This window comes from Scyliorhinus torazame, chromosome 6 (assembly GCF_047496885.1).
Source record: "Scyliorhinus torazame isolate Kashiwa2021f chromosome 6, sScyTor2.1, whole genome shotgun sequence".
In the NCBI taxonomy this organism is placed as follows: domain Eukaryota; kingdom Metazoa; phylum Chordata; class Chondrichthyes; order Carcharhiniformes; family Scyliorhinidae; genus Scyliorhinus; species Scyliorhinus torazame.
In genome coordinates, this window is record NC_092712.1 from 287,388,618 (window position 1) to 287,407,045 (window position 18,428).

General features: G+C 48.4%; 1 protein-coding gene and 1 non-coding gene across 8 annotated transcripts in view; one reads left to right on the forward strand and one right to left on the reverse strand.

Moving 5' to 3' along the window:
• The window catches only part of LOC140425483 (uncharacterized), a 169,922-nt gene that overhangs the window by 53,452 nt on the left and 98,042 nt on the right, over positions 1 to 18,428 (reverse strand). The gene's annotated exons all lie outside the window — the stretch shown is intronic.
• On the forward strand, positions 16,882 to 16,955 carry trnat-ggu (transfer RNA threonine (anticodon GGU)). The gene has a single exon. It is a non-coding gene; the product is annotated as a tRNA-Thr (tRNA).

Here is an 18,428-nt window from a genome sequence, read left to right on the forward strand (position 1 = left end):
ATCAGCCTATATGACCCACACTGCAGGGGATCCTTGTCCTGCTTCAGGATCAGGGAAATCAGAGCTCTAGACATCGTCAGGGGCAGAGCCACCCCTTCCCTTGCCTCGCTGAAGGTCCTTATCAACAGCGGGCCCAGCAGGTCCGAAGACTTCTTGTAAAATTCAACCGGGAACCCATCCGGCCCCGGTGCCTTCCCCGCCTGCATGTTCCCTATGCCTTTGACCAACACACCCAACCCAACCGGCGCCCCCAACCCCGCCACCTGCCCCTTCCCCACCCTTGGAAACCCCAGCCGGTCCAGGAAGCGACCCATCCCTCCCTCTTCCAGTGGGGGCTCGGACCAGTACAGTTCCTCGTAGAAGTCCCTGAAGACCCCATTGATACCCACCGCACTTCGCACCGTGCTCCCTCCTCCATCCCTAACTCCCCCGATCTCCCTAGCTGCCTCTCGCTTCCGAAGCTGGTGTGCCAGCATCCGGCTCGCCTTTTCTCCGTATTCATATACCGCCCCCTGCGCCTTCCTCCACTGCACCCCCGCCTTCCTGGTGGTCAACAAATCGAACTCAGCCTGGAGGCTACGCCGCTCCCTAAGCAATCCCTCCTCCGGGGCCTCCGTGTACCTCCTGTCCACCCTCACCATCTCCCCCACCAACCTCTCCCTCGCTCTCCACTCCCCCCTCTCCTTGTGCGCCCTAATGGCGATCAGCTCTCCTCTGACCATCGCCTTCAGCGCCTCCCAGACCACCCCTGCTTGCACCTCCCCATTGTCATTAGTCTCCAGGTACCTCGCTATACACCCCCGGACCCACCCGCTCACCACCTCATCTGCCAGCAACCCAACCTCTAAGCGCCACAGCGGGCGCTGGTCCCTCTCCTCCCCCAACTCGAGGTCCACCCAGTGCGGAGCATGATCAGAAATGGCTATCACCGAGCACTCCGTATCCTCCACGCTCGGAATCAGCGCCCTGCTCATGACAAAAAAAGTCAATCTTTTGGCCTTGTGGACATGGGAGAAGAATGAGAATTCCCTGGCCCCCGGCCTCGCAAACCTCCATGGGTCCACTCCTCCCATCTGGTCCATGAACCCCCTCAGCACCTTGGCCGCCGCCGGCCTCCTGCCCGTCCTAGACCTAGGGCGATCCAATGCCGGGTCCAACACCGTGTTGAAATCCCCCCCCCCCCCCCATTATCAGGCCTCCCGTCTCCAGGTCCAGAATCCGGCCCAGCATACACCGCATGAACCCTGCATCGTCCCAATTCGGGGCATATACATTGACCAACACCACCCGCTCCCCCTGCAGCTTGCCACTTACCATCACATACCTATCGCCATTGTCTGCCACAATGCTCGACGCCTCGAACGACACTCTCTTCCCCACCAAGATCGCCACCCCCCGATTTTTTGCATCCAAACCCGAATGAAACACCTGCCCTACCCACCCCTTTCTCAACCTGACCTGATCCGCCACCCTGAGGTGCGTCTCCTGAAGCATGGCCACATCCGCCTTCAGCTCCTTCAGGTGCGCGAACACCCGGGCCCGCTTCACCGGCCCATTCAGTCCCCTTAAATTCCAGGTTATCAGCCGGATCAGGGTGCTACTCACCCCCTTCCCCCGCCGACTAGCCATAGACCTTCCTCGGCCATCCACATGCCCGTGCCCCCCACACGACCCCTTCCCCACAGAGGCAGACCCCTGCCCCAACCTCCTCTACCAACTCCAGCTCCCCATTGGCCATTCCAGCAGCAACCCACCACCCCTACCCCCAAGCAAGGTACCCCCTAGCTGCATTGCTCACCCACTGCACTCCCATAAGTCAGCTGTCCACTCGCCCCGCCCCGCCTCCTCTGGCGCAGCTCCCTTTCCAGGCCCGGTCCCACTACCCCCAACTGAGGCCTCTCTCTCTTTCTCCCCCCCCCCCCCCCGCGGGGCCCCATCTCCCCTACCGACCATCAACCCCCCAAGCAGTTTACCTAACCCCCTTCCAACAAGTCCACCCGGCGGACCTAATCATAACAATGACCAATCAACCCCCGACAAACAAAGAACCCCCCCCTCGAAACACAACACAACAATCCCAAGCCATCCCACCACCGTGACCCCTCGTCCCCGACCCTTAGTCCGAGTCCAGTTTTTCGGCCTGAACAAAGGCCCACGCCTCCTCCGGGGACTCGAAATAATGGTGTCGGTCCTTATAGGTGATCCACAGATGCGCTGACTGCAGCATACCGAACTTCGCCCCCTTCCTGTGCAGCACTGCCTTCGCCCGGTTGTAACCGGCCCTCTTCTTCGCCAATTCCGCGCTCCAATCCTGGTAGATCCGGACCTCCGCGTTCTCCCACCCGCTGCTCCGCTCCTTCTTGGTCCACCTTAACACACACTCCCGATCAGCAAACCGGTGGAACCTCATCAGCACCGCCCGCGGCGGCTCGCTGGGCTTGCGCCTCCTCGCCAGCACTCGGTGGGCCCCCTCCAGCTGCAAGGGCCCCTGAAAGGCCCCCGCTCCCAACAGCAAATTTAGCATGGTGACCACGTAGGACCCCACATCCGATGCCTCCAGCCCCTCCGGGAGACCCAGGATCCGCAGGTCCTTCCGCCTCAACCGGTTCTCCACCTCCTCGAACCTCGCCTGCCATTTCTTGTGGAGCGCCTCCACCTTCACCGCCAGGCTCAGGATCTCGTCCTCGTTCTCCGAGACCTCCCGGATCGCCGCCCCTTGGGCCGTCTGGGTCTCCAGCAGCTTACCAATTGAAGCCTCATCGGCTCCAGCAGCTCTGCTTTCAGTTCCTTAAAACAGCGCTGGAGAAGCTCCTGCTGCTCTTGCGCCCACTGCCTCCACACTGCATGGTCTCTGCCCGCCGCCATCTTGGTCCTCCTCCCTTGCACCTTTCTTTGCTTCAATGCCACTTTTTTTTTTTTTTTTAATAAATCGCCCCACTCCTGGTCCAATCCATACACTATCGGGGGAATGTTGCTGTCCGCTTCCCACACCGGGAAACGTCGAACAAGCGCTGTTACGGGCACTAAAAAAAGCCCAAAAGTCCGTTTTTAGCGGAAGCTGCCGAACGTCCGACTTAGCTCCGCATAGCCGCAACCGGAAGTGAAGGGTGCTTTTCTGATTGGAGGGCTGTGACGAGTGGTGTTCCACAGGGATCAGTGCTGGGACCTTTGCTGTTCGTAGTATATATAAAAGATTTGGAGGAAAATGTAACTGGTCTGATTAGTAAGTTTGCGGACGACACAAAGATTGGTGGAATTGCGGCTAGCGATGAGGACTGTCAGAGGGTACAGCAGGATTTAGATCATTTGGAGACTTGGGCGGAGAGATGGCAGATGGAGTTTAATCCGGACAAATGTGAGGTAATGCATTTTGGAAGGTCTAATGTAGGTGGGGAATATACAGTGAATGGTAGAACCCTCAAGAGTATTGACAGTCAGAGAGATCTAGGTGTACAGGTCCACAGGCCACTGAAAGGGGCAACAGAGGTGGAGAAGGTAGTCAAGAAGGCATACGGCATGCTTGCCTTCATTGGCTGGGGCACGGAGTATAAAAATTGGCAAGTTATGTTGCAGCTGTATAGAACCTTAGTTAGGCCACACTTGGAGTATAGTGTTCAATTCTGGTCACCACACTACCAGAAAGATGTGGAGGCTTTAGAGAGGGTGCAGAAGAGATTTACCAGAATGTTGCCTGGTATGGAGGGCATTAGCGATGAAGAGAGGTTTAATAAACTCAGTTTGTTCTCACTGGAACAACGGAGGTTGAGGGGTGACCTGATAGAGGTCTACAAAATTATGAGGGGCATAGACAGAGTGGATAGTCAGAGGCTTTTTCCCAGGGTAGAGGGGTCAATTACTAGGAGGCATAGGTTTAAGGTGCGAGGGGCAACGTTTAGAGATGTACGAGGCAAGTTGTTTTAAACAGAAGGTAGTGGGTGCCTGGAACTCGCTGCCGGAGGAGGTGGTGGAAGCAGGGACGATAGTGACGTTTAAGGGACATCTTGACAAATACATATGATGGGAATAGAGGGATACGGACCCCGGAAGTGCAGAAGATTTTAGTTTAGACGGGCAGCATGGTCGGCACAGATTGGAGAACCGAAGAGCCTGTTTCTGTGCTGTACTTTTTTTTGTTCTTTGTTCTTAAGCCTAAGCCCATCTTCCACAGACTCCTATGTGCATAGATCTCTAGCAAGGACTTCCAAATAGTGATGAGGAATGGCAACCCAAGCTGGCTATCACATTTCAAGGACACCAAGTGCAACTGTTGGCTGAGACTCGGGATCAAACCCAAGACTATCTAAATTTCCATGGATACACAATGGGAAATCTCGGTACCAGATCTGGTACCCCACCACAAAATCAGATTCAATGATTAGCGCCCAACTTTTAAAAGTTAATACGCAAGAAGTGATTGAGGACGAGCCTGCCAGTTATTGCCCAGCTTGTTGACTTTGAGAAGGGTGGGCAATAACTGATACAACTGAATAGCATGCTAAGCCACTTCAGAGGGCTGTTCAGAGACTACCATGTTGGTGTGGGGCTGGAATCAGCTGTTGATCAGATCAGGTAATTCCCTGAAGGAATTAGTGAACCAGTTGGGTTTTTCTGACACAGCTTTGAGGAAACTTCTTCTACTTCTGGCCTTTTATTTCCAGATTTATTTTTAAAAACTGGAGTTGAACTCATAAACTGCAATAAATGTGAACTCCTATTCTCTTAATTAGCCACGGTATCTAAAGTCCAGTAAAATAATGACTACATGACTACCACTAAAAGTTGTAATTTAATGCATACTGATTATTCCTGAACTATACATAATAGGCAGAATTTTGTCCTTGGTGCATCATTCCTGACAGCGGAACATGAAGTGGGCGCAACTTCTGCTCTCCTGCTTTTAGTTTGTTCCCACGCAATTACAATTAAAATTTTAAATGCCAGTGCTGTGTGCATTCACACGCTGAGGGACGTTTTTCAGGACCAGGCACATGGGCATAAACTAGCCTCCTGGACAAACCTCATGGATGCTTCTTCATCAACTTTCTTGCCCATCTCCACTGCCTTAATGTATGACATATCAATGGCACAAAGGATTTCACTTACAGGTATTTCACATTACTGATTTCACTTTTTAAATCTGTAATACTCTATATTCTGATGAATACTCTTATGAACTGTTATTTGGTGGGACTAGCTTGATTGGCACGCATGGATGGTTGCACGGGAGTTGAACATTTCTTGACTGTTCAAGAAACAATGTGTCTTTTTGCGTTTATTTCTTATTGAATGTTCCTGATCGTGTCCTTTGATTTGCTTGCCACTCTAAGGCAATGCTGAACTTGCAAGCTCTGCTGGTCATCCCTTCTGGGCAAGATGAAGGACAACGTCCAACATCCCTCTCAGCGGGGATAATTGTAGTTGTAGATGGACTCAATAGGCCGGTAAGGACTAAGCCAACATCCTGAGATGGACCCACACATGGACAGTACTGACAATACCTTTAGGCCCCTCATTGTTTTTACTTTGACTGCTCTGACTGTTCCCACCACACCCAGGACACCAGGCCACTTCACTCCTCCATGCGTTAACCCCTCCCCTGTTGTCCTTGGATCCCTCTTGCACTCCGCCAAGCCTCTTATGCCACTCAACACCTCCACCATTTTACCACACTTCACACTCCCACTTCGTTATCGACTTGCCTTTGCAGGTGCCTAGCCGCCATTCGCCTCTCTAGTACTGTAGCACGGTGGTTAGCATTACTGCCTCAGCGCCAGGGACCCGGGTTCGATTCCGGCCTCGGGTGACTGTTGGGTGGAGTTTGCACTTTCTCCCCGCCTCTGCGTGGGTGACCTCCGGGTGCTCCGGTTTACTCCCACAGTCCAAAGATGTACAGTTTAGGTGGATAGGCCATGTTAAATTGCCACGTAGTGTCCAAAAGATTAGATGGGGTTACAGGGATAGGGTGGAGGGGTGAGCCTAGGTAGGGTGCTCCGTTAGGGGGCCAGTGCACTCGATGGGTCAATTGGCCTCCTTCTGCATTGTAGCGTTTGTATGAATACTCTTATGAATTGTTTTTCCCTTGTCTCTCCTCATTCCCTCAGTTTCTTTTGTCTACAAGGCCCACTTCCTGCTGCTTCAGTCTTATTTCTACTAAATTGACTACAGAACTTCAATTTTTTTCTTGCACGTTAGTTGACATTGTTAACCGTTCTCTCTCTCGTTGGTAGTCATGTATTCTTCAAATTTCCTGTCATCTGACCTTTCATTAAAAGAAATCCTTCCTTCCTTGCAAAGCACCACTCCATCATCTATACTTCCTTCCACTCCACAGTCCTTGAACATGTTGTTGCCTCCCAAATCGGTCTGTGTGGAGTTTGCACGCCCCCCCCATCTGCCTGGGTTTCTTCCGGGTGCTCCGGTTTTCTCCCACATCCAAAGATGTGCAGGTTAAGTGGATTGGAAAATCGTAAATTGCCCCATGATGTCCAAAAAGGTTATGTGGGGTTACAGGGATAGGGTGCAGGTGTGGGCCTAGGTAGGGTGCAGGTTTGGTGCAGACTCGATGGTCTGATTGGCCTCCTTCTGCACTGGAGTGATTCTATGATTCTTTGAAATCAATGCTCATCTTTCCTGCAAGTCAATGACTGACATCCTCCAATCAGCTTTGAGGAAGGTAGAATGACAGGAAGTCATTCTACCTTCAACTATGCTGGGACTATTGTCCTGTTGAATTGAGTAACAAGCCTTAAGACTGGGCTTGACACTAAACTGGTTGGGAGGGGTGGGGAGGGTTCAGATGAGGGGAAGTTTAGGAAATTAAAGAGAAAGGACATAGCAATAGTGCAGTTTGCAATATGGATAATGATAACCAAAATGTGCCAGCAAAGGGCAGGGTGTACAAACATAAGTGTGCATCAGCAAATAGGACTAGAGTAGGAAAAATGGCAAACTGACAAAATTAAAGGCTCTTTTTCGGAATGCGCACAGCATCCATAATAAGTGAACTGCTGACATAGATATAAATAGAAGGGTATGATCTGACAGCCATTACAGAGGCGTGATTGAAAGGTGATCAAGGCTTGGAATTGACAGGAATACTTGACATTTCAAACGGATAGGCAGAAAAGAAAAGAAAGTGGGGTTACTATGTTAATCAAGGATACGATTAGCGCAGTAGTGAGAAATAATATTGGCTAAAATCAAGATGTAGCATGAGTTCGTGTGGAGATAAGAAATAGGAAGGGAAATAAATCATAGAGAGTGGTCTTCAAGCTCCCCAACAGTAACTACATTGTCAAGTGGGTGGCATAGTGGTTAACACTGCTGCCTCACAGTGCCAGAGAGCCGGGTTCAATTCCGGCCTTGGCTGACTGGCTGCGTAACAAAGAACAAAGATAAGTACAGCACAGGAACAGCCTCTTCGGTCCTCAAAGCCTGTGCCGATCATGATGCCCTAACTCGGTCTGTATCCCTCTATTTCCTCCCTATTCATGTACCCATTCAAATGCCTCTTGCTAATGTACCGGCTTCTACAAATCCTCTGGCAGAGCGTCCAGGCACCCACCACTCTCTGCGTGAAAAACTTATCCCACACTCTCCCTTAAACTTTCCCCCTCTCACCTTCAACATGTGCCCCTTTGTAATTAATACTTCCACCCTTAGAAAAAGCCTCTAACAATCCACCCTGTCTATGCCTCTCATAATTTTGTAGACCTCTTTCAGGTCTCCCTTTAGCCTCCGTCTTTCCAGTGAAAACAATCCTAGCTTATTCAACCTCTCCACATAGCCAACACCCTCAAGACCAGGAAACATCCTGGTGAACCTTCTTTGCACTCTCTCCAAAGCTTCCACATCCTTTTGATAATGTGGTGACCAGAACTGCACACAATACTCCAAATGCATCCCAACCAAGGTTTTATATGATTTCCCAACTCCTGTGCTCAATTCCTCGGCTGATGAAGGCAAGCATGCCATATGCCTTCATAATCACCTTGGCCACCCAGTGTTAACCTAGGTCCCTGGCATTGTGAGGCAGCAGTGTTAACCCGGGTCCCTGGCACTGTGTGGCAGCAGTGCTAACCTGGGTCCCTGGCACTGTGAGACAGCAGTGCTAACCTAGTCCCTGGCACTGTGAGACAGCAGTGTTAATCCGGGTCCCTGGCGCTGTGAGCCAGCAGTGCTAACCGCAGCCCATGGCGCTGTGAGGCAGCAGTGCTAACCTGGGTCCCTGGCACTGAGGCAGCTGTGTTAACCCGGGTCTCTTGCTCTGTGAAACAGCAGTGCTAACCTGGGTCCCTGGCACTGTGAGACAACGGTGTTCATCCGGGTCCCTGGCACTGTGTGGCAGCAGTGCTAACCTGGGTCCCTGGCACTGAGAGACAGCAGTGCTAACCTAGTCCCTGGCACTGTAAGACAGCAGTGTTAATCCGGGTCCCTGGCGCTGTGAGCCAGCAGTGCTAACCGTAGTCCATGGCGCTGTGAGGCAGCAGTGCTAACCTGGGTCCCTGGCACTGAGGCAGCAGTGCTAACCTGGGTCCCTGGCGCTGTGAGACAGCAATGCTAACCCGGATCCCTGGCGCTGTGATTCAGCAGTGCTAACCCATAACGTTTGTACGTTCTCCAGTGTTTGCATGGGTTTCCTCCGGGTGCTCTGGCTTCCTCCCACGGTCTAAAGATGTGCAGGTTAGGTAGATTAGCTATGCTAAAATGCCCCTTAGTGTCCAAAAAAATATGGTTTGGTTAAGTGGTTATGGGACAGGGTAGTGAGCTGGGAGGAGTACTCTTTCAGAGGGTTGGTACAGACTCGATGGGCAGGATTAATTAATCATCTCTTAAAAAATACTCAGAACATGGTTAATTTCACATCCAGTTTGAGGGGGAGAAATGTGGGTGTGCAAATGATGTCTTAAACTTAAATAAAAGCAATTACAAAGGTATGAAGACAGAGTTGGCTGCAAAAATAGATTACAAGGTTAAGACAATGGCAGACATTTAAGGAGACATTTAATAGTTCTCAACATTTCCTTGAGAAAGAAAGATTCCTTGAGAAGAAGAAACATTCATGGCTAACCAAGTTAAGGATGTTATCAAATTGAAAGAAAAGGCATACACAATCTGGCATAGAGGATGGGTTTGGGGGAATTAATAATACTAAACAAAGACAAAGATGTTAAACAAATCTTCCCAATAATAATAGAAAATCAGGGGCAAAAGGGAAGGAGGAGCGAATAATTTTCTCAGAGAAAAAAAAAAGTGTGAAGAAAACTAATGGAACACCAGTTCCATGGGTCTGATTCTGGAAAGGTCCCAAATGGATTGGAAAACTGCAACTATAACACACCTACTTAAGAAAGTAGGGGGACAGAATGCTAGGTGCACTAGGCCAGTTAGCCATTGGGAGAAATGTTGCCATTTCACCTGGTCCGCGGGTTATGGGAAACAAGCAGGAAAGTGGAGTTGAGGATCAAGACCAGATCAGCCATAATCTTACGGAATGGCAGAGCAGGTTCAAGAGGCCATGTGGCCTTCTACTACTCTATATCTTAGTAGCAAAGCAGCACTCACTCACAAATAGCATGCGGCTATGATAACACTCACTCTCTTCACTTCTCCACTTGTCTTCAGCCTTTAATATGGTGGACCAGAGTATTCTCCTGCAATCCTTCTCCACTCTCATCTGGCTGGGTGGAACTGCAATTGACTGGTTTCAATCTGGTCTGTTCAGTAGCAGCCAGGAAATCATGAGTAATAACTTCTCTTTCTGCTTCCCCCCTGTAAACTCTGCTGTTCCCTCAAAGATCCAACTCCAGCCCCTCTAATTACTCATTTACATGCTGTCATTTAGCACCGTCATCTGGTAACACAGCGTCAGTTTTCACATGCATACTGACGGCATCCCATGCTATGTCACCACCACCTCTCTCAACCCCTACACCATATCAACACAGATTGTGGATGTTGGTCAAGCCACATGACAATGAGCAGAAAATTCCTCCAACTAAATATTTACCATCTGTCCCAGCCACACGCTCTATTCCTTGGCCAGCTGCTCAAGCCTTTTCACTGGCAATTGTCGTAGGCCAACTAAGGCTATTCACATCTTAGGTCACACTGAACTTCAAGATAAGCTCCTGATGACACTACTGCACCATCATAAGAATGGCCCATTTTCCTGCTCTGTAACGTCACATGACTCCACGCATTCAAAAAATTATTGCATGAATGTAAGCATGACTGGTTAGGCAAACACTTTATTGCCTAACTGCCCTCAAGAAGATAGTGGCGAGCCACCATCGCAAACTGTTGCAGTCCAGACTGTGTAAGTACACCCACAGTGCTGTTAGGGAGGGAATTGCAGGATTTTGATCCAGTGACAGTAAAGGAATGGCAATATTGTTCAAAGTCAAGATGGTGTGTGGCTTGAAAGAGGACTTGCAGGTGGTGGTGTTGCCATGCATCTGCTGCCTTTGCCCTTCTAGATGATGAGGTTGCAGGTTTGGAAGCTGCGGGTGAAGGAGCCATCGTGAGTTGCTGCAGTGTAGATGGTACACCTGTGGCCACTGGACTTGGGCGGTGGAGGGAGTGAAGATGATGGATGGCATGCCAATAAAGCAGGCAGCTTTGCCCGGCAAGGTGTTGAGCTTCTTCAGTTTTGCTGGAGATGCACTCATCTAGGCAAGTAGAAGATGTTCCATCACACTCCTGACTTGTGCCTTGCAGACTGGGTCGACAGGCTTTGGGGAATTAAGAGTAAAGTTACTCTCCACAGAATTCCCAGCCTCTGACGTTCCCTGGTAATCACAGTATTCATATGACTGCTCCAATTCAGTATCTGGCTAATGGTAACAACCAGGATGTTGATGGTGGGAGGGTTCAGTAAAGGCAAAGCCATTGATCGTCACGGGGAGTTGGAGTTCCTCTTGTTGGAGATAGTCATTGCCCGGCACTTGTTGCGCAATCCACCCACGCCTGAATGTTGTTCAGGACCTGCTACATATGGACACTTCAGCATCAGAGGAGTCATAAATGATACTGAATATTGGTCACTGATGGTTGCACAATCCCACTCTGAACCTTATGAGGGAGGGAAGGTCGATGATGAATCAGTAAGAGGTTGAGCATAGAACATTGAAAACTCCTCCAGTGGTGTCCTGGGATTGAGATGATGGAATTCTAACAACCAGTCATCTTCCATTGCGCTGGGTAGGATCCAACCTGTGTAAAGCTTTTCACCTCACCTTGATTCCCATGGCCTCCAATTTTGCTTGGGCTCCTTGATGCCACAGTCTGTCAAATAAATTTAGAGGACCCAATCCTTTTTATTCCAAAGGGTCAATTTAGTATGGCCAATTGACCTACCCTGCACATCTTTGGGTTGTGGGGATGAGATCCACGCAAACACGGGGAGAATGTGCAAACTCCACATGGACATTGCCCCGGGGCCGGCTGCCACCATGCCGCCCTGTCAAATGCTACCTTGATGTCAAGGCAGTCACTCTCATATCACCTTTGAGGTTCAGCTCTTTGTCCATGTTGGGACTAAAGTTGTAATGAGGTCTGGAGCAGAGTGGCCCTGAGCAGGTTATTGCTGAGTTAAGTGCCGATTGATCATCAACAATAACTTCTTTGCTGATGATTAAGAGTAGACTGATGGGGCGGTAATTGATTGGGTTGGATTTGTCCTGTTTTTTTGTGGACAGGACGCACAAATTTCCAGTTTTATAGTGTTGCAAGGTAAAGTCGCCATAGTCCCAGATGACCATAGGCTGCTTTCCCCTTTTGAGGGGGAGAGCTGACTGATGGTGATTTAACCTGAGGGTCACAACACCTCAGGCGAGGGGAAAGGTTGAGAAGGCGGACCTTCATGAATAAGTTCAGCCGGTTCAGGAATTGAACCCGCGTTGCTGGCCTTGCTCTTCATCACAACCCAGCTGTCTAGCTAAGTGAGTGAGACCCCCTTGTAACAGTACTGGAACAGCATGCTTAGAGCAGTGGCTAGTTTTGGAGCAGGTGTTATTGCCAGAATGTTGTCAGGGCCCACAGCCTTTGCATTATCTAGTGCCTTTAGGAATTTTTGACATCATATCGAGTGAATCAAATTGACATCTGTGATGCTTGGGCTTCAGGAGGAAGCACAGATGTATTGTCCACTCAGAACTTCTGGCTTCAATGTTTCAGCCTTGGTTTTTGCACCAATGTGCTGGGTTCCCCCGTCATCGAGGATTGGGATATTCTAGAGCTTCCCCCTCCAGTTACTTGTTTAATTGTTCACCATCATTTGTGACGTACGTGACAGGACTATAGAGCTTCGATCTGGAGCACGATCGAACGGCTTTGTCGCGCCCAATTTTGTGACGCAACAAAGCTGTTAAATCTCGTGAGAAGTCTCTCCCGCAAGGTTTACGACGCTCGGAAAGCCTCGCGAGATTTAACGAGATCTCATGATCTAGATTAACGTATTTAATAATTTTATTTTTATTGTCACAAGTAGAAGTAGGCTTACATTAATACTGCAATGAAGTTACGGTGAAAAGACCCTAGTCGTCACATTCCGGCACATGTTCGGGTACACAGAGCGAGAATTCAGAATGTCCAAAGTACCTAACAGCACGTCTTTTGGGACTTGTGGGAGGAAACCCACGCAGGCACAGGGAGAACGTGCAGACTCTATACAGACAATGACCCAAGTCGGGAATCGAACCTGGAACCCTGGCGCTGTGAAGCAACAGTGCTAATCTACTGTGCTCGAGCTATTAGGCCATCGGAGGACCCCGGGTGGTTGGGCTCTGGCAGGATGGAACCCTGGCACTCGCACTAGCACCTGGACACCTTGGTACTGCCACTCAGGCACTCCGGTCAGATTGCCCATGCCAGGGGTGCCCTGCCCTTAAGAGATGGGGTGGGGTGGGGGGTGCTCCGGAGGCCGTGGTGAGATGTCCGAGGGCGTGTCAAGACATCGGGGCGGCATTTAAAAATGGAAGTGAGGCAAGTGTGGCCTCAGCAGTGTGTTCGTTGCCAATAAAACCCACGAGTCCCATTTGATAGCGAGAATGACCCCATTATACGCGCCCAAAATGGGTCACTGATTTTTGGGCATTAAATAGCATCCAAGCAGTCCTGTGTTGTAACTTTACAAAGGTGATGTAACTTTACAAAGGTGATACCTCATTTTTAGGTATGTCTGGTGCTGCTCCTAGCCCACCCTTTTGCACACTCAATTGATTATGGCTGAACACAATTCTGTTGCTGATGGCCCACAGAGGACCTGTTTTTAACTGCTAGATCTGTTCACAATGTATCCCATTTATCATGATGGTAGTATGGGGGAGCTCTGTGTACCCGAACATGTGCCGGAATGTGGCGATTAGGGTCTTTTCACTGTAACTTCATTGCAGTATTAATGTAAGCCAACTTCTGCTTGTGACCAAATAAAATTATTAAATATGTTAATCTGAATCATGAGTGACCTGATGCCATAAGCCTTGATGGGGTAGAGAGTTGATGTTGAGAAGTCCAAGGCAACTCCCTCCCATTGTACACCACTTGCTGTCGCCTCTGATGGGTCTGTCCTATTGGTGGAACAGGACATACTCAGGGTTGGGGACGGTCAGGTCTGGGACATCTAACGTATTATTTTGTAAGCATGACTATGTCAGGGTGTTGCTTGACTAGTCTGTGGGACAGTTCTCCCAATTTTGGCACATGCCTCAGATGTTAGCAAGGATGGCTTTTTATGGTCAACATGGCTGGTATGCCATAATTGTTTTCAGTGCCTGTGTTGATGTTGGGTGGTCTGTATATTTCACTTCTTTTGGACTTCATAGTGGTTTGATGCAACCAAGTTACTTGCTTGGCCATTTCAGAGTGTATTTAATGATCAGCGTCTTCACATATCGACCAGCCCAGGTAAGGGCAGCAGGTTTCATTCCCTAAAATGGCATTAAATGGGTTGTTACAACAATTAACAATGGTTCATTGGCAACCATTACAGAGGCAAGCTTTAAATTCTGGATGTAGTTAATTTAAATTCAACCAGATCCCACAGTGAGATTTAGACGTAGGCTGTCAGAGCATTCGCTTGGCCTTCTGGACTGCTAGTGCAGTAACATTACCAATATGCCACTGCCTCCCCACCGACTTCATTTATCTGCTCCTGAAACCTTCAACCATGCCTCTTACCTCAACTTAATTTTTCCAATGCACTCCTAGCTGGCTTCCCATTTTCTACCCAAGTCTAGAGCCAAGTCTAACCTCCAGCCAGTGCGGCGCATGATCGGAGATCATGATTCTCGCGTACTCCGGCTCGGCTCACTATGAAAAAGTCAATTCTAGAATATACCTTGTACACATGCGAGGAGGTGTACTCCCTCTCCCCTGGGTTCCTAACCCTCTACGGTTCCACCATTCCCATCCATTCCGTAAACCCACCCAAGTCCTTTGCCATAGTCAACCCTCCCATTGCCTTATGGTTTGGTCTACCCACCCTCGGTTCCAGCACGCAGTTGCCCAAGACCGGAATGATTCCTAGCAGCCCTATCACAAACCTCACGTCGTCCCAATTCAGTGCATAATCATTCACTAGCACCATCGACATCCCCTCCAACACCTTGCTCACTATCACAACGCCGCCCCCCGCCCCCCCAACCCCAAAGCGACTTTGAATCAAACTCAGGAGTGGAATACCTGACCCACCCATCCCTTTCTCAACCTGATCTGATCCTTCACCCGGAGATGCATCTCCTGCAGAAAGACGACCCCGTCTTCAAATTCCTCAAATGCGCAAAGACCCGAGACCTCTTCACCGAACCGTTCAGTCACCATACATTCCATGTTATGCTTCACACTCCCCTCTACCATCACAGTCATCTACTTACGATTCTACCTCCTTTAATTCCGCACTGAGTCGGGCCCATCCAAGATGGTCCCCTTCTCCGCGCATAACCACACTCAGTCTCCAACACTGCCACGTCGCTCTCTCTCCGCACCCCCTCCTCCCCCTTAGCCATCCCCGCGGCCACATCCCCCACCTCACTTCCGTTCACCAGCATTACCTGCCAGCGTGGCAGCTCCTGTCTGAAGGCTCCTCCTACCTATTTACACAACTCCCCCCCCCCCCCCCCCCTTTCCCTTCCTGGTCTGTGCAAACAGTTCCCCATGGACCCCATCCTCTCCCACAAAGACAAATCCAAAGGTCACCCCCCAAAAAACACCACAGACGGCCGGGTTGGGGGGGGTTTGAAAGAGAAGAGTTGCCCCTTGCATACTTCTAGCTTCTCCGTCTCCCAACATTCAGCTCTCCCCCAGTTTATAATCTCTAATAAAGTCATTGGCCTCTTCTGGGAGACGGAGAAGCTGGAAAAGCAGAGATCGGAAGATAATGGATGGTGAGCGGGGTTTTCGGGTTGGGTGACTTTGTCGTTGTTTGGTAGGGGGCAAAAAGTATGTAAGGGGCAACTCCCCCCCCACCCCCCGATCTGTGGTCCAGGGAAACTTCTCCTCCACACCTTCAACTACACTTTCCTGTCAAAATTATCCCAAATTCAGGTAAAAAGAGTTCAAACAAACGCCTTCGAGCCCGAGCTGCCCCGTGTGCGACCATTGAAAAAAAATGAAATGAATGAAATGTCACTCCGTGGCCGCTACTGGAAGTCCATGGGGTGATTTATTACACATCCCTAAGTTCGCTTGAACGTTCTAGGACATTTATTTAACAGTCAACCACATTGCTGTGGATCTGGAGTCACATGTAGGCCAGACCAGGTAAGGATGGCAGATTCCCTTCCTTAAAGGACATTAGCAAACCAGATTGGTTTCTACAACAATGGTGATCGGTATATTTTATTGGATTTAAATATCACTATCTGCTGTGGTGGGATTAAGTGCATTTCCCTGGATTACTAGTCCAGTGACATCACCAGTACCTTCCTAGAGGAAACTGAAGCTCATCAAGACAAGCAGGCAGACAACAAATAAACGTAGCAGGCAGACAATTAATAAACATATTAATCATCTTTAATTTAATGCAAATGGAGAGCAATAATTGGGTATATACAAAAGGCTTGCACTGAAACTTGGGTACAGTTGAGTTGAGTTGAGGTGCATGCTTGTAATATTTAATCTGTTAACAAACGTTAGATTGGGTAAGAATTGGTTCCAGTGCAATCCTTCACCAAGTGGCTTTCTAGAGTACAGGTATAAGACAGTTCCCCCTTAATTTAACCATCAAAATCTGTCTTGCTCACAGCCAGTGAAGAAAATCCTGGACCTTATTCTTCTCAACTGCTTTTTGCCTTGTAAATAAATCAATTATGTATGAATATATTTTGTTCCATTGAGGTTTCATTGACCTTCAAACATACAAGGGAGCGAAAATCAAGATTTCCTCCCCCTCAGAAATAGATGCCCAATCTTGCACTTTGTTAGAGTTACTTAAAGATAATTTGTTTGCAGTTTTAAATGTCATCAATGACTAACTAATGAAGTTTTGTCTTGAAAGTGTGGCATATGTGAAATTTGTAGATATATTACCCATCCCTCATCAGAACAAATTTTGCCCCAGCTCTCTGATTCTTACTGGGTATTACAAATTCAAGTCTGGTGTCAATACTTTTCTTGCAAGTAATTGATCACCCAAAATCTAAAAGCGATCCAAACATCTTGTCCTTTATGGGAGTTGGTTATCAGCTTGTACAATAGCATAATCCTAATTTGTTAATTGTGGAGCATTTTCAGAATTTAGCCTATCTCCAGTATTCAACACAACCTAGGTGTACTGCACACAATTTCCAACCTCTTTCAAAACCTACTCAGCCCTACATAAACTGCAGCAGAGTACTAAATATTCCTCTCTCTTTTTAACCTCTTGCTCTCAAACAAAAATGCTGTGCCGTGGCTTAGTTGGTTAAAGCGCCTGTCTGGTAAACAGGCGATCCTGGGTTCGAATCCCAGTGGTGCCTGCTCTTTGGGGGGCATGGTAGCACAGTGGATAGCACTGTCGCTTCACCGCGCCAGGGTCCCGGGTTCAATTGCCGCTTGGGTCACTGTCTGTGCAGTCTGCACGTTCTCCCTGTGTCTGCGTGGATTTCCTCCGGGTGCTCCGATTTCCTCCCACAGTCCAAAAGACGTGCTTGTTAAGTGAACTGGACATTCTGAATTCTCCGTCTATGTACCCGAAAAGGCTCGGAGTGTTGTGACTCGGGGATTTTCACAGTAACTTAATTGCAGTGTTAATGTAAGCCTACTTGTGACACTAAAAAAAATTATTATTTATCCAATTCCTTTCAAGTAGTTAATCAATGGCATGTCAAAATTCTGGGAATCATAATGTTGCAATGTATTCTAAAATGGAGATATTCAAAAGCAGTTCGGAGGAAGGACAAACAATAGATAAAATACGACACAAGTTGCTGAAAATAAACGATAATGGCTAATACATTTACTGGAAGTTAAGGATGTAACAAATATTGTAAATAATGTTCAGTCTAAAGATGGATATGGAAGGCTTGCAGGAGCAAGGCTCAAGTTACAAATTGGATGTTACCAGAACAACCAGAAGCAGTTCCAATGCAATTAGTGCCAAGTTACCATTATATCCTCCAGTCAGTCCTGAGATCACTCTGTTTATGCCAGTTAACAAACTTGATAAGGTCATGGCATGGAGGATGAATTATTTTTTTGATTTTAAACTGTATGATAACATTGAAAAGGTCTAAAGTAAAATAATATTTAGCAACTAAGTAATTGGAGATTTGGTCGAGTAGCACAAGGTTAACACAAAATGCAATATAAATTTTGAACTGAATTTCAATGGATCATTATCCGTGAACAAAATAGTCAGTTATCAGTGAAAAAATAAAATTACTTTGGAATATCAACGTTAATTTTAACGTTCGTATTAGGGATATCAGAGAGCTAAGTTATATTGCACCATCAGAACAGTTACTGCGTTTTTTAGAAAATATTTTATTCAAGGCATTTTCACATACACACACCAAAAAAAAAAAATCAGAAAAACAGCAGAACTTCTGATGCCAACCAGATCCAGCCTCCCACATTTTAACCCCCTTTCTCCCCCCCCCCCCCCCTGCAGACCTCTCAATCCTCCTTAAATAAATCAATAAATGGCTTCCACCTCCTGGTGAACCCTTCTGCCGACCCTCTCAAAGCGAACTAACCTTCTACAGCCTCAGGAATTCTGCCAGGTCGCTCACCCCACTTCCGCTTTCGGTGGCTCAGAGTCTCGTCACTCTACCAAAATCTGTCTCCGGATTATCAGGGAGACAAAGGCCAAAACATTGGCCTCTCTCACCCCCTGGACTCTGGGTCTTCCGACACCCCAAATATCACCACCTCTGGACTTGAAACCACCTCCACACCCAGCAGGAGAAAATGTCACCTCTCTCCTTACAGTCCTGAACCTGCAGGTACCT